The sequence below is a fragment of the Dermacentor silvarum genome, chromosome 1 (genome assembly GCF_013339745.2).
Source record: "Dermacentor silvarum isolate Dsil-2018 chromosome 1, BIME_Dsil_1.4, whole genome shotgun sequence".
NCBI lineage: Eukaryota > Metazoa > Arthropoda > Arachnida > Ixodida > Ixodidae > Dermacentor > Dermacentor silvarum.
Window position 1 is genome coordinate 132443031 of NC_051154.1, and position 21484 is coordinate 132464514.

The following is a 21484-nucleotide window of genomic DNA, read 5'->3' on the forward strand; positions in this document are numbered from 1 at the left end:
TTCTACCTATATCATCTACTATTTCTAGAGCTGGTGCCATAGTTCCCAGTTGTCTGTTCTTGAGCGTGCCATTTCCCAACTTTCGCACTGAAGTCACCTTTAAGTATACAGTATACTAAGTGTTGACCTTTTTCATTGTTAATTCTTTTTACTTCATGACTGTTGGCGCATACACCTGCGCTGCCTTTTATTTATAGCTACTATTGAGCTATATTACAGTGACCGCTTCCCTTTAGTTAACGCTTTAGTATCCATCGATGTTCCCCGCTATGTTTAATCTATTACAAATCCCGCCCCGTATTTTATGTTACCAGAAATACTTAACTCTATAGCATAAAAGAATCGACGCTGTATACGCCTCAGGTATTCCTATACCGTCGCTGATCCCTATTGCATATCAGCTTACGCCTCCTCAAAGAGCCATGCTAAGCTAGCTTCCGTTTCCCCAATGCTGAGTAGCTGGTCAGAACTTTTATTCAGGCTGACTCTCATAATAAATGTCTCTATATATCTCTCTCTAGCATCTGTCGATAGGGTTCGCCTGCTTGACGTTGCCAGATTGTTTCCAGTGGCGGCTTTTCCTTATTCAGGCATTCTTAGCACCCTCTGCTGCTCGCAGGTCTGACCGCTGCTTGGTCAGATGACCCACAACCGCTGGCTACTGATGTCAAGCTACGAGATCACGAGGGCGGTAGCGGGAAATTATTGCACCAAGATCGCCAATTCCTCTTCTGGCGAGGGAATACCTTTTCGCCGTTCGAAAAACCTTCATAATGTGGTTGCACCTGTGCTACTATAGCCCTACTGGATCTTAGCATGACTTTCTTTTTCCCCCTGTATTCAGGGCTCCACTAAAAGCCGGAAACATATACCGACTTCAACGAGGTTTGAATCAAGGATGGGCACAGGAACCTGTTGCTTTACCTCTACTCCATGACGCCACCGTATATGGACATATATGGATATGCAGCCATGACTTCGCCTTTTGTCGTCATTATAGCGGTTGTTTTCGGTTGTGACGCCGACAGAAGGTGTCTATATATATAGGCGAAAAAGATGAACCAGCAACTGCTGCCTCTGAGTGCATCTCTCAGCAACTGTTCAGCACACCTCAATGTCACTTGGACAGGACACGATGTTTAAAAAAAGAAAACTGCGAGCAGGCAGGGTAGCGGGATGTGCGCCGTATTCGTCTCGCGAAGTGTTTACGCCAGGGCCGCGCCGCGAAACATTCGGCCCGTGATTGGATCCTTAGCGGCCCGCGTCTGAATTCAGACATCTGTGGTGTGCTATGGCAGCAATAAGCGCATGACTATATAACTAGCAAAACACAGCAATTCTGTCACCAAACACGACCGATAGACGCAATGAACCGGTGCTTTTGCTTAGGGCGTTAGCCGCTTTTCAATCTTCATAACTATTTACTCATACGGCAGGGCATCAGTAGTAGTTGGATCTAGTAACACTCAACACTATGTAACACTATGTAACACTATGTAACGCCTTCGCAGACTGTGTGACAGCACCCACAAAAACAATGTGTGTGTGTGTTTTCGTATTCTTTTTCTCTCATGCTATGCTGTGACATGATAGAAGAGCACGAAGTAATACATAGCGCCAGTAAACATTCGCCGTATTGAGGACCTGGACGTGCCGGGGTCGATATATGTTCTTCTTCCTCTTCAGCGGTAGTACGCCTGTAGGTACGCGCGCTGAAGCCCGACTTCGCCACTTGTTCGTGACCGCTCTGAGCTTACATGCAAGCAGCACATGCGAAGCTGTGCTGGAAAACGCAGCGCGTGTACACCGAGGCCGATCAACGTATAGCTGTCGACCAGAGTCTGAGGGCTAGGTGTCCTAACTGGCCTTCGAAGCGAGTCTCGGTGAGCGTGGCGGCGCTCTCAGCTCAACGGCGGTGCTGGGCGGTCGCAGGCGGCGCAGCCAGCTGCCACAGCCTAGTGAGGCCGCGGCAGCGCGCTCGCTGACGGAGCCCGCAAGGTCGCCTATTTTCAGGTGGTGCGGCGCTCCAGCGCGCTAGTACACGTATAGTGCAGCCAGGAAGTGCGTCTTTCGTCTCCGCCGCGTACATATAGGCACCAACCGCTGTCGCTTTTGTACCGTGGGTTTCCTATAGTAGCTTGCCTCCTGGCCGGTTGGCTGTTGCTGCACACCAATTAGTCCTGGATTTGATCGGTCAAAGGGGAGAGAGAGATTGTATTCGGAAACCTAAGGCGGGGTAAATTAGAGGGCTGGATGTGCATCAATGACGCCGTCGCGGGTGTATGGTGTAGCCGTTTCTGGCAAAAAGGTATCTAATGAAAGTACAACATAAGTCCGAGCTCGTACGTTTCGGTTCAAAAAGCTTATGCAATGCGCGTGCATGGTCAGGAATCGCTCAGTAACTTACACGGGTGACCAGTGATGACTTACACGGATGTCCAGTAACTTACACGGATGACCAGTTTCCTAAACGCACGTGTCTTGTGGTTCATGCGTGCATTTTGCGGCGGGAGATTTCGTCTGAGGTGGTCCCAAGGCGGTTTATTCACACATATTTGGAAGCCAGAGTGGCGAAATGCAACATTTATATGCCATTGAATTATGTAGAGATTAAATGTGGTTTATACAGTGGCACATCCGAAGTCGGTGGTGGGAAGCCATTCAAGAAGGCAGCGAAAACGGCACAGTTTGGAATAAAATTCGCAACTGTCGTCGGCTTTGTCATCTGCTGCATGTGGCACAGAAAGAGTGTCGTTTTCAGCGCTTGGTGACAGAGCATCCAGAGTGCGCTGCAGCGCAAGTGTCTTTATACGTAACATGAGTGAGATGCGTAGCTTTTGTGTTCGTGGAATACCGGCCGGGGCCGAGCAGGAGAGGGTTTTGAGTTTCGCTCTCCTCGCACGTTACGCCACACGGAGATCGATCATTTAGCCTTTCGACTCTCTAATTATCGTCTCGGCCTAATTGACTTTCTTTCAGGCGTAGCGCGTGCGTTGTTGCGAAATGTTCCGCATCTCGGTTGAAGCCGCCATGCGGCACTATACGCCCAGCGCCCGCGAAAATGGTTCGATCATATTCCAATTCACCGCGGGCCCGTCAGGAATGTTGCGCCACTGGCGCGTATAATACAAGGCCGCCGTCGGCAGCCGCCATGTGTTGCCGGAACGAGTCTGCGTTTCGCCGTTGGTCTCGAAACGAACCAACCGCCTCTCGCTCTCTGACCACTCTGACCGCGAAACGTTGCCGATCGACTGATAAACTGCCTCTCAGGGCCGTTTCCCCGTGTATTCCCCTTGTCATGCAGCGCCATACTGTCTCCTCGTATAATATGGAACTCGTGTCTCCTTTGTTTCTTTTGACGGTCCACGCAATTTGTATCGCAGCCGCGTAGATACTCGGACTTTGCTGAGGAATGAGTGCAGCGGAACAAACAAACAAACAAACAAATAAATAAATAAATAAATAAATAAATAAATAAATAAATAAATAAATAAATAAAATATACAAGTTAAAAAACAAAAAAGACTGTTTCAGCTGGTCATTAGAAGTGATGATACAACAGGCTGTATGCGGAACAAGACAATCTAATTTTCGCATTCGCTTGTGTCTTTTAGACGCAGGAAGCTTATAAACGTTTTATTATTCGCTGTTTGAAGGGCTAAATGGTCGGTCGTCGAACATTTAGATTCTGCCGCGGTGCATGTTGGTCGCAAGGTAAAAAGGTTGATCACGATGTATTGAAGCACTATGCCCGCTCACTCGCGCTACTGGAGCCGCATCTGTGATTGTGCGTAGTATACAGCTCTGGCACGAAAACCATCTTGAAACAGCGCGCAACGGGACGGTGCCACAAAAAGGAAGACGGACACAGGCGTCTCCCTTTCTATTGTGCCGTCCCGTTGCGCGCTATTTCAAGATGGTTCTCATGTCAAAGTACCAACTATAGCCCAACATTCAACTCTTTTAAAATACATGTCTGCTTCTTGTGTATATGATTGTCACATGTTGGAGACTTAACGTCTTATGACGCCGTTCATGTTGCGTGCCTGGTTTTACATTCAACTCTTATAAAATACATGTCTGCTTCTTGTGTACACGGTTGTCACATGTTGGAGACTTAACTTCTTCTGACGCCGTTCTTGTTGCATTCCTGGTTTTTGTAAGGCCTTACCGATCTGCTGTACAAGTCTATCTCTCGCCACTACCCATTGTAGGCAAAACATTACGCTTCATATCGACCGTTTTGGAGTAGCAAGCAAGTTATCGGCCATTGAGTCCTAGAACTTGTTTTGAACCTTCAAGTTTAACGTTGTGTGAGTAAGGTTGTGAAACCTTTTCATGCCGCTTGTGCTTGTGAAAAGACCAGTAAGCAGGCTCTGAGATTTTGCCGCAAAATTCAGATAGTTTGGTCTTCATTTTCTCCAGCAATTACCAACATGTTCCCGCCAATTGAACGAGAACAGGACTTTGAAAGAATGCTTTGCCAGTCTGTAAATTATATGTAGCGTTGCTCTTTAGTGTCCCTTTAATAGTAAATGTGAAAATCTGGGCTAGTTGGTTCTGGTTGACTCTTCAGGGGTCTGCTGCCTTGAGCCTCGTTGTAAGACAGTCCGAGCGGCATCGTGGAAGAAGCCGAGCCGTAGCTAGGGGCCAGGTTTTCGGGGCCGTTACTTCCACACAGCCTTGCACTGCACTGTACTATTGGGAAAAAGCACGGACAGCACACACGATAGACTTTCAACTGGTGCCTAATTTCGCACTTAGCAAATATGTATACTGTACTAGGGAGTAGACAGTGAACATGTAAGCGGAAAACCTCCCTGGTTAGGGCATGAAGAAAAAAGAGGGCTGCAGCGTCCGCAGGCCTTACCACACCGCGGCGCCAAGACATGTGCAGCGACTGAACGGTGCCGCTTATCAATACGACACGACAGGACTGGAGTTCAGAGAGCGCGTGGGTACTAGTACCACTCCGACCGTGATGGCAAAACCAACAGGTAAAAGGAAACTAACTGTCAGCACCGGTAAACGGGCTGAATGGGTGGCAGGGTGAATCATGGGGAGAACCAAAGAAGGCAATAAAAGGTGCAGGCACTGCATTAACATGTCCAAGCGGAGAAGCTTGCGTGGAAGGGAGAGCTTTAGTGAGTATCGAAAGATTCGGGCTCCGGTGGGCATTCACCATCTATACCCCCCTTCACCGGCACTGACTTTACCCTAAGCCAACCCTCCAGAGCCTTTTTCACAGAGGAGCTGGCGCCTCTCCGCCTAGGTTGACCGCTGCAGCCGTTCACAAGGACAGGCCCTTTTCTATATATTTTCTTTCGGGCGGGGGGGGGGGGGGGGGGGGGGGTCCAGATCACGTGTCGCATGCGCGCTCTCATGCCTCCCGTTTGTCCTCCTGTGTTGGTCTAACATGGCTGTTCAGTCCGGCTTAGAGTGGTCTGGCATACGTTGGACGTGGCGCGCGCTGTGCGAGTGGTTCCGAAGCGAAGTTGCCGAGACACAAGCGCGTCGTGCACTCAGGGCGTGTGCGGATAAGCCTGTCGGGCAGCGCTGCTCTGTGGCGGCCGGCGCGGCCGCGCGTTTGTTCGGAGCCGCTGCCAAGTGCGCGTACTTATGCGTGCCGGGCACGGTTCTCCCTGCGCGGGGCGTGTTTGCCACCGTTCCACATGCGCATTTCCTTCGCGCCTGGCTGCAGCGCGCCGCCGGGGCTGATGAACGACGCGCGGCGGCTGTAAACACCACCGAGTCAGCCCACGTGCGTAGTACGTTTACTACCCACGCCAGCGTTGAAAGCCAAATCGTCCGTATAGTATCGCTTGGCTGCACGACCCGAGCGGTATCTTCAATCTGCGGGTGCTGAGTGCATTTCGTCTTTTTCGGGCTCTGGCGAAGTCGCCGTAAATTAATCACGAAATGCTCACTGGCTGTATATACCAGTCTCCACATGTTCTTGTGAAATATCGTCCGAAAAAGAAAAAAAAAAAATTGTCTCTGACTATTAGGCAGTGAAGCTAACTTAAAAGATGATCTCTGCATTGCAGTATGAGTCGGGAATAAAACGTGAAACGTCCCCGTAAAGACGCAGGGGCTAGTGACATTGTGAGGCCGTTGTTACTCACTTATTCAATAATTCTGAATCAAGCGGTTCGTCGGCTGCAGTGTCCAGCCCACACCTAACATAAAGACTGCGCGCTTTGAAACCTGCTGTCACGCGGGAAGGCCGACACTATGTACTATCAATTGGAGATACTGTAAAAGCTTAGCATGAAGATTTCGTGTGACAATGGGCGTGCACAAGGATTCATGACGTTTTGGGAATGTCTAAGGTCTGGGCACGGCGGCGGCCACGAAACCTCGCTATCCAAGACCACCACCGTTTGCATTCATCAAGGAAGCTTCTGAGCCTTGATTTGAGCCTGAAATATTTTCCCATCTGCCTGTGTGACTGGGGATGGGACGTGGCTTTACCAGTGGGACCCCGAAACAAAGCAGCAGTCTATGCAGTGGAGGCATTCTGTGTCAGCCCTCCCCTTCCAAAAATATCCAAGACCCAACGCTTGGGGAGAAAAATGATGGCCACCATTTCTTGGTACGCAGAGGGGATCCTAATGATTGATTACCTGTAAAACAGCAGGGTAGTAACAGGAGAATATTATTCCAACGTTCTCCGAAAACTACTTGCAGTCATCGTGAAAAAACGACGAGGATTGGTGACAAGAGTCGTCTGCTTCTTGCACGATAGGACGCCGGTTCACAAATTTCGCGCTGCTCAGAGAGTGTGCTTCAAGAGTTTGGCCAGCCTTTCTGCAGTCCCGATCTGGCCTCCGGTGACTTTATCTTTAAATCCCTTATCTAAAGAAGCGCCTCAAGAGAGGTTGGACGACCAGCCTTTATCGGAAGAAAGAATTCTGCAACTTCGACGCGACTCAACATCGCATCAGAAGGCCGTGCAAGCGCTCCTGCGCTTCCTGAAGACCACTGGCATGTGTGAACGTCTGTGATCGGAACGCCTCTTCTGTCACCTATGCCTGTGTCTTTTTTTTCCCCCCCGCTCTCTCTCTCTCTCTTTGCACTCTCTTCAACCCCTTTATCCCCTACCCCAGTGTAAGGTAGCAAACCGGAAACTCACTTTTGGTTAACCTCCCTGCCTTTCCTCTCTCGCTTGCTCTCTCTCGCTCTCAAGAGAGGTTTAACGAACGAGATTATACTTTATCTTTCTTTTTTTGTGTGTGTGTGTCTCACACACACACACACACACACACACACGCACACATATATATATATATATTGGTTTTTCAACCAATCGTGATGTTCAACGAAGGCAGCCCGCTGATAGCAAGCATTCACAAACGAAAAGATTCGTGAATTCAGTTCTGGAACCTTCCAGACAAACGGCATAAGTGCATTAGTGTGAGGGCGTGTTATGTTCAAAGACAAATTTGTTTCAGACTCCAGGTAATTTTCTTCATATGCGAGTTGCAAAACTTTCTGACCACCCTTCATAAATAAGCCACCTACAACTTGCTCGTATTGTGGGTTGGGCTCTTACGCATTCCGGACCAATTCACCACTCGCGCACTCTCCCTGTTCGGGGATTTTTCTTTTCGTTCCCGTGATGGGGCGCTTCAGGCCTCCTGGTTATGTGCGTACACCTGCAACATTTAAGCCGCCGCGCAGACGTCGGGAACGCAACACGTATCGCAACTTGTCGAGTTGATCAACTCCTTGTAAATCATGACCAATGTCAGTATTCACAAAAATGTGGTTACGTTACAAATGTTCGTAAGACCGAATGCCAGCCAATGGTGATGTCGGACACATCGTGAAGTTATCGCAAACTCCTATCCAATGGCAAACAGCACTTAGGAACGAAAATCTTTGCGAATTTGGCACGAAAAATTCTAGACATCAACAGATAACGCATCTAGCGGTCGCGAGCTGCAAGCAGATGCGACTTCTGCGGGAAGACGCAGTCTTTCGCTAACGTCCAATTACACGGATGCGGCGCACTAGAAATTACAGGAGGGCATAAATTTTACACGCCCAGCAGCATGTCACGCATGCCATGGTACCATTTTCTTGCGGCAGACATCGCGCTCCTCTTTTTCCTTTCTTTTTTGTCCGGACGCGTGCAAATTTAGTTATGTCAGGCTTTTGCACTGAAAGCAACGACTTACGAAGAATCCACTGCGTGACTTTGAACAGTGGTTGTACATAATTTAAGGATTCGGCTTTCATTCCTTCGAAGCAGCGCGCTTCAATGCTCAGGGTCGTTCACTCTTAGGAGCTAGCGCTTTATTACTAAAAAAGCGCTCATAACAGCTTATAATTTGGAATGAATTAAGGCCCGCGGAATAATCCTTTGTTAATTTATATTGGTGCTACTCGTCATACATGCCACTTTCTTAGGCGAAATGACCTGAGGGTGATAGTGAGGCGTTCCCCGTATCACGAGTGGACAGCCCTGTTACAGAAGTGAATTCGGGGAGGTCTGCGCAACTTTCAGCAGCTACCGTGCCGTGCTGCAGGCTGCAGTATTGACGTATTGGGGATAACGTTCGACACCATCTAAGCAGGCAGGAAGATTGCAAGTCTGGACCCCTGCACTACTGTCACGAGGTGCTGCAGGCGGGGTTTCTCCGGTCGACGATTCACTGCACATCTTTCGACGGCAACACTGCATTTCCTTCGTTTCGCATCTTTCACCTCGTTGCTGGTATTTATGACCGTAATTTGCACTGTGGTGCGAACCACAAAGGTTTCCTCATGAGCCATTTCTCTTAGAGTTCGCGTTCTTGCGATGCTGTCGTGGCTGTAAATATTTTTTTTTTTCCCCGCAAACAGTGCATATCTTGAAGCACATAAAGAAGCTTGGTAGCTAAAACAAAATATTGCAGACTGTATAGTTGCTGAAAAAATGAACTACACTGTACCGCGTAATGATTTTATCTGCTTGCCGAAGTTTTGTATCATATTCAGGCTAGTTAAACTCATTGGCAAGATCGCCGCGTTTCATCTAGCACTCGGAATCCGCGCGGCTTGATAACTTGTTATTTCCGCTTGACAAGTGGCTGGTGTTGGCTATGCGCGGTGGTTTATTCGACAGCTACTCCTGAGTTTCCTGTACTTTGGCCGATGCCACGAACCTATTTGTGCGCGAAGTGCTTCAATACCTTCTCTACACTTTCTTTTCGTTTTGTTTTTGCCTTCAGTTGTTTCTTTTGTTCTTGAAGAATGCATGTATACATATATTTGGTGCAAATTCCAAAAAGGAATAATTGATGCTGTTTTACTTCTTCGGGCCAGGTTTTCACTGGATTAAGTACAAGTCTCAAGGCGTTGTTAGAGATGTTATAGGCGTTTTTTCATGTCTGCTAAAATAAAGAAATTAAATTCTGGGGTTCTGCGTGCGAAAACCACGATGTGATTGTGAGGCACGCGGTTGTGGGGTATCTCTCCATTAATTTTGACCACCTGGGGCTTTTTAACGTGCACCCAATGTACGGGTGTTTTTACATTTCGCCCCCATCGAAATGCGGTCGCCGCGGCCGAGATTTGATCAAGCGCCCCCGAGCTTAGCCGCGCAAACGCCAAAGCCACTACGCCATCCCGGTTGTCCATGTCTGAGGTCCTGAATCATGTTAGAAAAATACATGTGTCTCCGGGAGCAAAAACCCTTTTTTACACTTCATATATACGCTTCCTGTGAAGACATAGCAAATTTAAAGGAGTCTTTTTTCTCTGGGAAACAAACTGCAGGATTGTTTTTATTGATTTTTTGGGACGCGGGTGTTTTCTACTTTTTTTTCTTCTTTTTTTCTGTATGTTGATGTTTCACAGCGAGCATTGGAAGGACTTCGGCATTAACCCAGTCAAAATTAGGTTCCTTTGTGTAGCCAGAGACAAAACCTTGCCGTACGACCCTATTTTCGATTGTGGCTTTACATGCTTACCCCTTTGAGAGCAAGAAAGATTGGCAGGAACGCTGAACCACCGCGAACAACGAGGAGCCTCTTCCTGAAGCAGATAATTCACATACGCAGGGTACATGCGCGCTCTATCGATGCCCTTAAATAGCAGGAAATACCTTGATTTGGGCGAGTTGGTTCATCTTGACAGTTCGTGTGCTTAAACACAGCGCTGTGGACGAGGACGAAAAGTACACAAACGACAGGGTGGGCGCTCAACTTTTAACTAGCGTTTATTTCAATTCAAATTATGGGGTTTTACGCGCCAAAACCACGATATGATTATGAGGCACACCCCTACTAAAAAATCCTGTTTAAATTCAAACAGGGTTATACAGGTTTAAACGGGTTTTAACGGGGTCCTGTTTGGCAACATACAGGTGTAAACAGGACCCGTTTACACACAAACAGGTCTGAACGGGGTCCTGTTTGGCTTGCAAATAGGTTTAAACGGGACCCTCCCACACAGAAATAGGTCTAAACAGGGGCCCCGTTTAGCGAACAAACAGGTTCATACTGGGCACTGGCACCAAACAGGGGCCTATTTGGCCCGCAGGCAGGTTTTAACAGGAAACTCCGACACAGAAATGGGTCTAAACAGGGGACCCGTTTGGTAGTTAAACCAGTTAAACTGGCTCATAGTGGTCCCACTTGCACCAAAAAGGTCTACTTGTAGCTGTCATGCTCGATTTAATGCTTGAACTATTTACGGTAAAATTCGATTTGAAATTGGTACACACGAGCGAGCGCTCCGCAACACCCCAACGACAGCCGCTTCGCGTCGGCGCCGGGGCACAACCAACGGCGCTGCCAAACACAGAGAAAAAAAAAAGAAAGAAAAGGTTAATAAATAAGAAGAAAAACAAAAACAAATAAGCCAAAACGGGATTTGAACTCGCGTACCGCAGATCTCATGGCAAGCGTCGTAACCACTCGGCCACGCAGCCCCGCTGATCCGGCGATTGCTGTCCTCTCTATTGAAAGGAATGTGGCTTGAACCCGCCGTATAAGATGCATGATATCGAAATGCTACCACAGACCACCCATACAAACTACCACATACTACGCCGTCACGATACATGCGGTCACCAAAGGGCCGAAAGTGGGCAAAAGCACGAAAGCATGGTCGCTTTCGGTGCCCCCAGGAGGCGCTGCCACTGCCCCAGGGGCATGACCGTGCTGTTGCTGCCTGTTGCTGTGTGTGCGCGCTGCATTGAGGCAGGTCGATGTGGATGTTTAATCGTGTGTACGCTGTGCCGAGAGAAAATGTCGTGCCCCTTGTGTGCTTTGATGATCACCTAACCCCTGGGACCGCGTAACGTAGCTCGCAGTACCTTTCGCGTGGTTCGCCGATGTCGATTATCGTAGTTATGGCCCGCTTGCGCTTTCTTTGTTCCCGGCCTCTGATAATATCGCATCGGATCACAGTGCACGGAACAATTTGTTGAGCTATTACGTGCTGTAGTTCATCCGCAATTCAACAGTGTTTACGTCGGAAGGATCGTCGTGCAGTCGACGCCGCGACCTGACATGAAGGAGCGTTTGCCGACTACGCCTAGAAAGGTAAGTCCGGCGCTTGCGCGCATTTTTGTAGTCAATGGTTCGTGAAGTGTGAATTGTTATACGGATCACGAAATGATTAGTAAAGCGACCACAATGATAAATGTGTTTTTCGAATGTTCGTTCATGTCGCAGTGCACATTTAGCGAACAGTCTCACAAAAAATGTCCTGAAACGTATTGGACGTTGCCAGGAGCTTTATCATGTATTTACTTTCTGCTATAACGTATGCTAACGGTGATTGTTTGACCTGATTGGTAAAGAAAAAAATCAAGCAGGGAAGTTACTGCTTGTGTACGTAATTTCTGTATAGGTATTTCTAGAAGTACAGCCTTCCGCATTTGTAACTATATTGCGCGAGCGTCGATCATGGGCCATTTTAGAGCCTTCAACGGCGATACTTAGCGAGACCGACAAAAGTAAGCAGAGGCGCATAAAGCACTCTCCAGCGCAAGCGTCATCTGCTAAGCTGCTATTCTCAGGACGACGCACACCCATTTCATAGTATGCTGGTGCGATATAGTTAAAAATGCGGGAGGCTGTACGTCAGCTAACGGCTGCGCGAGATGGTACTAGATTGTTGTGTCTGACGCATGGCCAGATTTTAGCTTGTACGCGAATTCTACTACATATAGTGTCGCCAGACAGGCTGTATTTCTTGTGTTGGGTGTCCTGTGTGTTTTCGTGTGCTTGTAGATGTTTATTTCAGAGAAGCCGAGATTACAACAGCCGTGTTTCTTTTTCATCGAATTTTTTTTTCTGCTGAAAAATAGAGCGTTTGTTCTTGGGGTAATTTCCAGTGCATCGTCCTTCGAGACAATGCTTTGTTCCACCGCATAAAGAAATTCGATTTGGAACACTTCATGTGCTAAGGAATTTTCTTCGTAGTACAATTCACATTTAACTTCCTACAGATGTGCGTTTGTGTGAAGCTTTTGATAGATTTATGTTTGCTGCAGTTTCATTTCAGTTAAATAACCGCTTGTGATGTAACAATCAGATGTTTGCACAACCAGATGCAGCTTCGTGTAGTTTGGTTGTATGAGACTTTTCAGAATGTAACATGATCTTGTTAACTTGCAAGCTTGCAGTTTCAGCAGGGATTACAGTAAATTGGAACATTTCTTATTGTTTAGGGATGTCAAGATTTCGTGAACCAGAGGCACCGCATAGGAACCTAAGACATTTCTGCAGCCGGAACAGCACGGCAAAGCATCTGATCTGCATGCTGCGACAAGGTGTGTACAAAATGGTCCCTGCCACTTACACAAGCTGTAGGTTTTGTTGGTATAATTCATACCTGTCAACTCTCCTGAATTTTTCGTATTTTTCGTGAAGATCTCTAACGAGCATACCAGAGGGGGCACTTGCGTTAGGCCAGTTTGTTCAGATAAATTTCTTAAACAGGCTAAATCGGCAGCAGCAAGAACACTGCAAATGTGCTCTGGTGATATAAACCAGTGTTGTAAGTTCTGGTGTTTCAGTTCGCTGCTGCTTCGTGTGCTGTTAAATAATGGTTAATTATGTGTGTATCAATGCAACAGTGTGGGTGCTGAGAGGAAGCTTTAAAAAAATGTGTGCTATCTCGCCAATAAAAAATTTTTGTCTGCAGAATTTTTACAAAATATAAAGTTCACAGGTTGGCATGTATGACATAATGTACAGCACTGTTGCTATGAGTATGCTATATTCATAACTTGCTGTTTCGGTCTACTTGAATTGCATATTTTGAATCTGGCCTACCTTCATTTTAATCAGTTCATTTAAGTAGCCTCCTCTGAGTTAAATGTAATTGGAGGCTATTGTAGAAATTCATGGTGCTCCCTACTGACTGCATTGTGGCAATTTCTTTAGGGACCATCTTGTGAGGCATGCATATCCTTTCATGTCTTGCTATGATTTGCCCAACAAAAGCAGCAGGGCTTTGGTTACCTTTGTTATTACGCATTCTTGTAGACTTCTGTTTCTCTCTCTTCTAACATATGTGCATGCGCAAATTCTGTGTTCTTAATTATATTTCTGTAAGTTGACCTAATTGTGTATTACATTTAAAAAAAATTTGGCGGGAGCGGGGTTATTGATTCCCATAATACTAGAGAGAAGGGACCTCAGACCAAAAGGCCACAAAAGGTGGCTTAAAGTGTTCGAAGCTCAGAATTTAACATTCTATCCCCTAAAGCACTACCAGTATGAAACTGTTTCTAATTGCTTTGTTTTTATAACCTAGCTGCCCGATTTGCAGCCACATTGCGAGAGAGTATGTTTTTTTCTTGTTTTGTTTGAGTTCTTTTGTTGAATGTTCTCCTTTTTAGTTCAGAAATTTTTTCCTACCACCTCATGCAATACTCCAACTGGAGCCTATGAGGTATGTTTATAAATAAATAAGCAAATTCCTGAGGCATGCAACAAACCATGCAAATCAGTCCCTAAAAAGCCATAAAGAGGATCTATTATTTTCAGCAGCTGCCTCAGTCGTACTGTGCTCACTGGCGCACTGACAAAAACCATTGCAGCAGCAAAGCACTACTCTAAACATTTTCCTTTCAACATTTTTAACTCTCATATGCTGTCTTCTCCAAATCGTGTTGAGTGCATCTGGAATGTTTCGGCAATTGTTTTTACCTGAACCATTATGCAAAGCAATCATGCAAAGGTTCAGCTTGTTGACTGTTGCTTATTTATACCTAGCCTGATCTGTGGAGTTGACTGTATGCTTTCTTTTTTTTTGCATACCTGCCATGGTTGCTTAGTGGCTATGGCGTTGAGCTTCTAAGCACGAGGTCTCGGGATGAAATCGTGACCATGGCGGCTGCCTTTCCAAGGGGGTGAAATGCGAAAACACCTGTGTACTTGGATTTAGGCGCACGTTAAAGAACCCCAGGTGGCCCAATTATTCCGGAGTCCCTCACTACGGCGTGCTTCATGATCAGACTGTGGTTCTGGCATGTAAAACCCCATAATGTAATTTAATTTTTTACACAAGAACTAAGGTTGCTTTTAATGATGCCACCTTTTCACATTACTGCATAACCACAAGTTTGTCGAAATAATTGAACAAATGTCATCAGTCTTCTGTAAAAGCAAACTTGTCTTGTACAGCAGCTCGAATAAGCCATTTTCAGTGCAATAGCAGGCTTAGGATGTTGCTAGAAAATTGTGTCGCATAAGGATGTGCTGCATCAGAAGGCACGTTTCTTGTTCATTGTATTCATTCTAGCATTATCTCATCTCTATGTTCCTTTCAATGGTATTCACTGTGCACACATACTAAAGAGATAAGGAACATCCACAGTGCACGCATACCAAGGAAGTCACAGTCAGACAGAGAGCGATAGAGCACAGCACGCTTTCACTCTCTGTCTGTCGCTTATTTCCCTCACGTGAGCACCACCAAAATGAAGTTACCGACTTGCCCAAGCTTCAACTCTTGTGCTTGGTGTTTTTTGTCTACAAAATGCCCATAATCAAGTCATAGTGGTGGTGATTTTCGCATGTATGGAAAAGGCTTATTCAATTCCAGAACAGCTTCATTTGTTCTAGGCATAGTAAATAATTTGCCAGTGTTTATTTTAAAGGCTGAATTGGTCAAAAACTATTGTAGTATTCCTAATGGCACCCTTTTGCATTAAGTTTGTGCAGATGCTTGAAGCTTGTACTATGTTGATGAAAATAGAGTTGAAGCTATAGAAGCATATTTGTCAAAATGTAGTGAATGCTTCCCAGTAGAAATCTGGAGTTATGCTTCCTGGGACACTTATTGGTTAGCCTTATTGGGTAATGCGATTAGCCTTATCGATGCTATAATGTTGCAGGATGGCCAGCGTTACAAAAAATTACCATCATTGTAAGAATACGTGTTCTGCAATAATATTAGGATTGGCCCCCCCAAGTGACAACGCTTGCTTACACTGTATCTGGGATAAACCAGGTTTACTCAGCTAGACAGCCATCCGTGCATGAGGGGGAGGGGGGGCGGCAAGAAGGGGCTTTCGAGTAATATTCAAGTAGATGGCTTATACATCAGATCTTTCTTACTGTGCATGCTATCTTGCTCAAAGTCAAGTTAGCTGTGGGTACAATGTCTGCATTTTATTACTGTTTATGCCTAATGAAGGTTGCTTTGTTCATAGTGTCACTTTCTATATTGTTTCTCTTATGGCACTAAGTTCACTTGTTTTAATGCTGCTATAGGTATGGCTGGGCCTGGTGATGAAGTGTAAGCAGAACATGCTATGCTGCGAATTGGTGCCAATCTTCACATCCGAGTTGTTCCCACGACAGTCAAGCACCACTGTGATTTGCTTCATTGGCAAGGTAATATACTATGGTGAGCTTGCACCTCAATATTGGTATTGAAAAATATGTCAAGTAAAAGACACAAGAGTTGGCCTTTATGAGAGATACATTCATGTTCTTTTTTTAAAGAGCTCTTTTAGCACTGTTCTTTATGGGCATGTTTTCAGAGGATGCTTATACTCCTTTATTACAAACTGCCATGGAGTTAGTTTGTGTGTTAAACTAACACTCTTTCACTAAGAAAAAGTCCAGTTTTTACTCGCACAGTGATATGGTGCCAAGGACGAAAGGGGTGGAATGGATCAATCTGAATGCATGTTGCTCACACAAATACAAAAAGGGAGCATGGCATGGCTAGCGCGATTTGTTTTACAGTGATGATAAGCAGTCTCAATGTCTAATAATTCTATTGATAGGGAGCTAACACACTGGTTCCCCGTCATTTGAATAAAGAAAGATTCACATATCTCTGAAGCACTCTGGTCCTTATATTTTGCCACATTCAAGTGGTTTTTAAATATGGGTGCACATTGCACTGAGAGCAGTGCAGTACTAATGCCAACTGGCCCACACATCAAGTTTGCGTGGTTACGCAGCCTGTCATTTATACATTTGGCTTGTTTAGCCAATGTAGCATCTACTGCACAATAATGGTATGTGATAGACACTGCACCTGTGTACTCTATGCTTTTTTTGCATTCAATTTTTTTCACCGGTAGTGATGCATGCCTTTTCAATATTTATGTGCCTACACAACAAGCCAAGCTTGTTCTTGGCCGAGAAAGAATTCTAGGAAAAGCCTACGTGCTGCAACTTTTCTTGGAACGAAACTAGCTTGGCTCGTTGGGTTAGGTTAAATGGTTCGATGGGTTTTGGAGCCCATACGGGTTCCTTGCTCACACTAAGACACATAAGCTTGTAGACTGTGCTTCTGTAATTTGTACAGCTCACTGACAGTGCAGGTGCAGGCCTCATGAAAGTATGAAATTTTTGTTTATGTAGCTGCTGTCAGCATATTCTATATTATCATTTGGTCTTATGCATATACTGTTTGCTCTAAAAAAATTGAATTCTTGAGTTTCACATGCTAAAACCACGATATGATTATGAGGCATGCTGTAGTAGGGGACTCCGGAGTATCCCTTGAACCCTTGTTAACTCAAACTCTGATATCTGAACATATCAGTTAAGTCGAAAATTTTTTCGTGGCTCGGTATTGACTTTATGTATATTTGACCTCTTATCTAGCAATGCTTCTGTGCTGTGCTCCGGGTATCTCGAAATCTTGACTGCAACACTGTAGGGAAAATGTTATCACCCAAAGGTTTCCATACGTTGTACGCAGCTGCGATATCTCCAAAAGTTGCAAGATCGCAAGTTTGTAGCAAATTCTGCTTCATTCCATGCCACTCTTGTCATCCACTGTTCACGACCGGCAGAGATTTCATTGGTAATCCGGGCAGAGTGTTTCTCTGACCCCTGACAAAATGCAATGAGCATGATAAGGCCTCCCGCTTTTTAACTATATTACATAAGAACACTATAATATGGTTGTGCATCATCCTGAACGGGACATCGCATTAGACGACTTTTGCACAGGATAGTGCTTGGTGCACCTGAGAGTACTTCTACATGTCTCGCTGATTATTGCGCCTTAGAGGTGCTAAAATGATGCGGGGTGGACGCTCGCACAATATGGATAAAAATGCGGGAGGCTGTACACCTGAGCACCACAACATACATGCTCATGTGTACGCATAGAGTTGTCAGCTTGCTCATCTCCTGTGCTCTGTGTTTCTGTGTGGATCTGCGCGCTAGGCCATACCGTGTGCTGCGCCGAATGTTTGGCACGTTATTGGTATTTTTTTCATTAACAAGTTCAGGGCCATGATCTTGTGGCAATGCGTTGTCTGATGCAATTTCTAATCATGCTTCGTCAGTTGTCATAGTGACACTGTGCCCACGTTATCAGTACGGGTTTGATGGAACATCGTATAACGGCGCTGTGTGAGAACGGATCACAGAAAGAATGCACAGAGGACAATCGCCGAACTTCAGCTGAGGTTTACAGCAGAAAAATTACACAAGCAGCAGTTTCTGCGCAGAAACATTGGACAAAATACCGCCATGGCGCACATTGTGTCGTAACGATCACAACAGATGGTCATGTCATACAACTCTATGGAACATCCTGATCTGCGCAAGATCAAAGACACATTTGTACTACACGTTATGCAATCAAGTTACGCTCTTCAAGCCCGCCAACTTGCAAACCTTTTGCAAATATGTCTCTTCTCTTTTTGACAAATTAAGTGATGCGGTGCTAATGCAACCTTCTCCTTCCTTTTTTCACGTGAAATGCCTCAAGCAATTCACTCTCTTTTTGATCCTTAAAACTTCCTAGTATACAAGTGTCGTCGTACACTGGAGTGCAAGGACACCTTTTGCAATGGTCAGCCGAGTGACCCCCTGCTACGAAAGCCGGCACGGATGCTCGATGCTCCCTCAAATGGTCATTAAAACATCTACCAGTTTGGCTGACATAACACCTGCCACAAGAGAGCGGGTTGTGGTAAACCACCTCCGCCTGGCAGCGTACGAAGCCCTTAGCATGCTGTTTCGCACATTTATGTGAAGTGCGTGCACTGTTCACTGCACGGCAAATTCACCCCAGTTTTTCTGAGCGGAGAACACTATGGGAAGGCCGCACTTTCCGGCCACTGTCTTCAAGTGGTGGGAGAGGTTGTGCAAATAAGGCACCATTAACGGCTTCCTTGACCATTCTTTATCGGCTCCCCTGCTCCCCACACCAGACCTTACTTCACCAAATAGGCTTTCAACAACAGAAGCGATTGTTTCACCAGGGAAACCCACCTGCTTGAGCCTCTTGGTTGTTTGCACTCCGAGCTTTCTGATGCTCACATCACCATTCGAGCGCGGATCTGATACTGTTCAATGCGATGTCTCTTAACAAGTTTTGAGTTCCAATAATCCCATAGTCTCCTCCGCTCGGAAAAACTGGCACGAATGTGCTATGCCGGGAACAGTACACGCACTTCACAAAAGAGTGCAAAACAGCATGTTAAGGGCTTCGTACGCTGCGAGATGGAGGTGGTTTACCACATCCCGCTGTCGTGTGGCAGTTATGTCAGCCAAACTGGTAGATGTGTTAATGACCATTTGAGGGAGCATCGAGCATCCGTGCAGGCTTTTGTAGCGGGGGGGTCGCTTGGCTGACCATTGTAAAGGTGTATTTGCACTCCAGTGTACGACGACACTTGTATACTTGGAAGTTTTAAGGATCAAAGAGAGAGAGAATTGTTTGGGGCATTTCATATAAAAAAGAATGGAGAAAGTTGCATTAACATCACATTATTTAATTTATCAAAAAGAAAAGACATATATTTGCAAGAAAAGGTTTTGAATTTCGCGGGTTTGAAGAGCGTAAATTGATGATGGGGTATAACGTGTAGTACAAATGTGTCTTTAATCTTGTGCAGATGAGAACGTTTGTAGTGCTGTATGACATGATGACTTTCTGTTATGATCGCGCTGACAATGTGCACCATGGCGGTGTTTCGTCCAATGTTTCTGTGCAGGAACTGCTGCAGTAAACCTCAGTTGAAGCTCGGCGATTGTCCTCAGTGCACTCTTTCTATGTGCCGTCCTCACATGAACCGTTATAACATGTTCCATCAAATCCATACTGACAACATGGGCACAGTGTCACTATGACAACTGACGAAGCACTATTAGAAACGGCATCAGAAAATGCATTGCTACAAGATCGTGGCCCTGAACTTGTTAATGAAGAAAGTACCAATAACATACCAAACATTCGGCACAGCCCGTGGCATGGCCTAGCACGCAGGTCCACACAGAAACACAAAGCACAGGAAATAAGCAAGCTGACAACTCTATGCATACACATGAACATGCATGTTTTGGAGGCCAGGTGTACAGCCTCCCCCATTTCTAGCTATATCGTGCGAGCATCCATCACGCGTCATTTTAGTGCCTTTAAGGGACAATAATCAGTGAGACCGGCAGAAGTACTCAGGTGCACCAAGCACCCTCCTGTGCAAGAGTCATCTAAGGTGATGTTCCCTTCAGGACGACGCACGACCATATTATAGTGTTCTCGTGCAATATAGTTAAAAAGCAGGAGGCGGTACCTTCTCATGCTCATTGCACTTTGTCAGGGGTCAGAGGAACACTCTGTCCGGATTACCAATGAGATCGTGGCGTAGAAAGAAGCAGAATTTACTACAAGCACCATCATAACATGTTCCATCAAGCCAGCAACCAACTAGCCCATCTAAGTCTCATAATTATCAGTATGGGATAAACCAGCCAAACATATGCTAAAGCCACTATTCCACAACGGTATTTACTTTGCTGGCAGAAAGGTAGCTTCCAAGTAATTTATTAGCGTGACGTGTCCATGCTGCTTTTTAAATGTGTATTTTATGCTTGTACTACTTCTGTTGCTTTAATACTATTAACCGAATGAGTGATGTCTTTTTGATTATAACACTTGTTTCAGTGGCCCGCTAATTGTGACAGTTTATTCTACCACAGTAATGCATGTTCGCTTAGAATCATAGCCATATTGCCTGAAACCAGTTACCATTGAATGAGATTTGTTAGTATCTCCTATATTCTAAATGCTTACCCATTCTTATCTGTGTGAACATATGCAAAACTGCTTTTGCCTTTGTGTGAACCTGTTGCACAAGTGAAAAGAAATTGTTGGCTTTTCTTTACTTTTTCAGGTGCCCTGCAAGCTCTCACCAAAGCAACACATTCCACTGGTTTTCTGTTAGAGTACCATTATAGAATTTCGAATAAACTATGCTTGTCAGATGTGTGACATGCCCCGTCTTAAAATCAGAGCGCTTCAGTAATAATGTTTGAATGGGTGTACATAAAAACACACGTAAAGTATACTTATGTATTTCTTTTACAAGTCCTCTTCACCCGACGTTTTTCCAACTTAAAATTACGCTTTGCTCTACATTTGTTTTATGCACAAACCATTACAGCAACACAACACTGCAGTAAAATGAGTACAAATGATAAAGCATGCAGTACACCTGCAAGAATTACATTTGCATACTTGTAGTACATATGAAAATGAGCTACCAATCTTTTTCAGGTTGCATAATCTTATAGGTCATACATGTCAAGCGCACTCATAGGTCACACAAAACTCGTTCAAGGCTGATCTCAAATCTCAGTGACTTATGTTAAGTGACATCGGACCAGTCTAAAGAAACCTGGCTCAAATAGGGAAATAAGTAGGTTCGAACAGGGTCAAATGGGAGTGGACTAAACGGGGACAAACAGGTCTGGGCTAAATGGGTTCAAACGGGGGCAAACAGGTCTGGGCTAAATGGGTTCAAACGGGGACAAACAGGTCTGGGCTAAATGGGTTCAAACGGGGTCCCGTTCCATAATCCTATTTGATGAAACCCGTTTGAAATCAAATAGGATTTTTTAGTAGGGACCGTAGTGGGAGACTTCGGAAATTTCGACCACCTGGGGTTCTTTAACGTGCACCTAAATCTAAGTACACGGGTGTTTTCGCATTTCGCCCCCATCGAAATGCGGCCGCCGTGGCCGGGATTCGATCCCGCGACCTCGTGCTCAGC

The 21484-nt window shown here is 45.6% G+C and overlaps 1 protein-coding gene and 1 long non-coding RNA gene across 4 annotated transcripts in view; both read left to right on the forward strand.

Moving 5' to 3' along the window:
• Positions 1–21484, forward strand: part of LOC119436054 (uncharacterized) — a 293233-nt gene that overhangs the window by 132624 nt on the left and 139125 nt on the right. The window lies entirely within an intron of this gene.
• On the forward strand, positions 11048–20694 carry LOC125939910 (uncharacterized). Of its 3 annotated transcripts, none has more exons than XR_007463169.1 (4): positions 11048–11537; positions 12671–12772; positions 15726–15861; positions 20606–20691. It is a non-coding gene; the product is annotated as an uncharacterized LOC125939910 (long non-coding RNA). The 3 variants fall into 3 exon arrangements; XR_007463170.1 differs by having other exon boundaries at positions 11049–11537; positions 15726–15848; positions 20606–20694; XR_007463167.1 differs by lacking the exon at positions 20606–20691 and having other exon boundaries at positions 11053–11537; positions 15726–19494.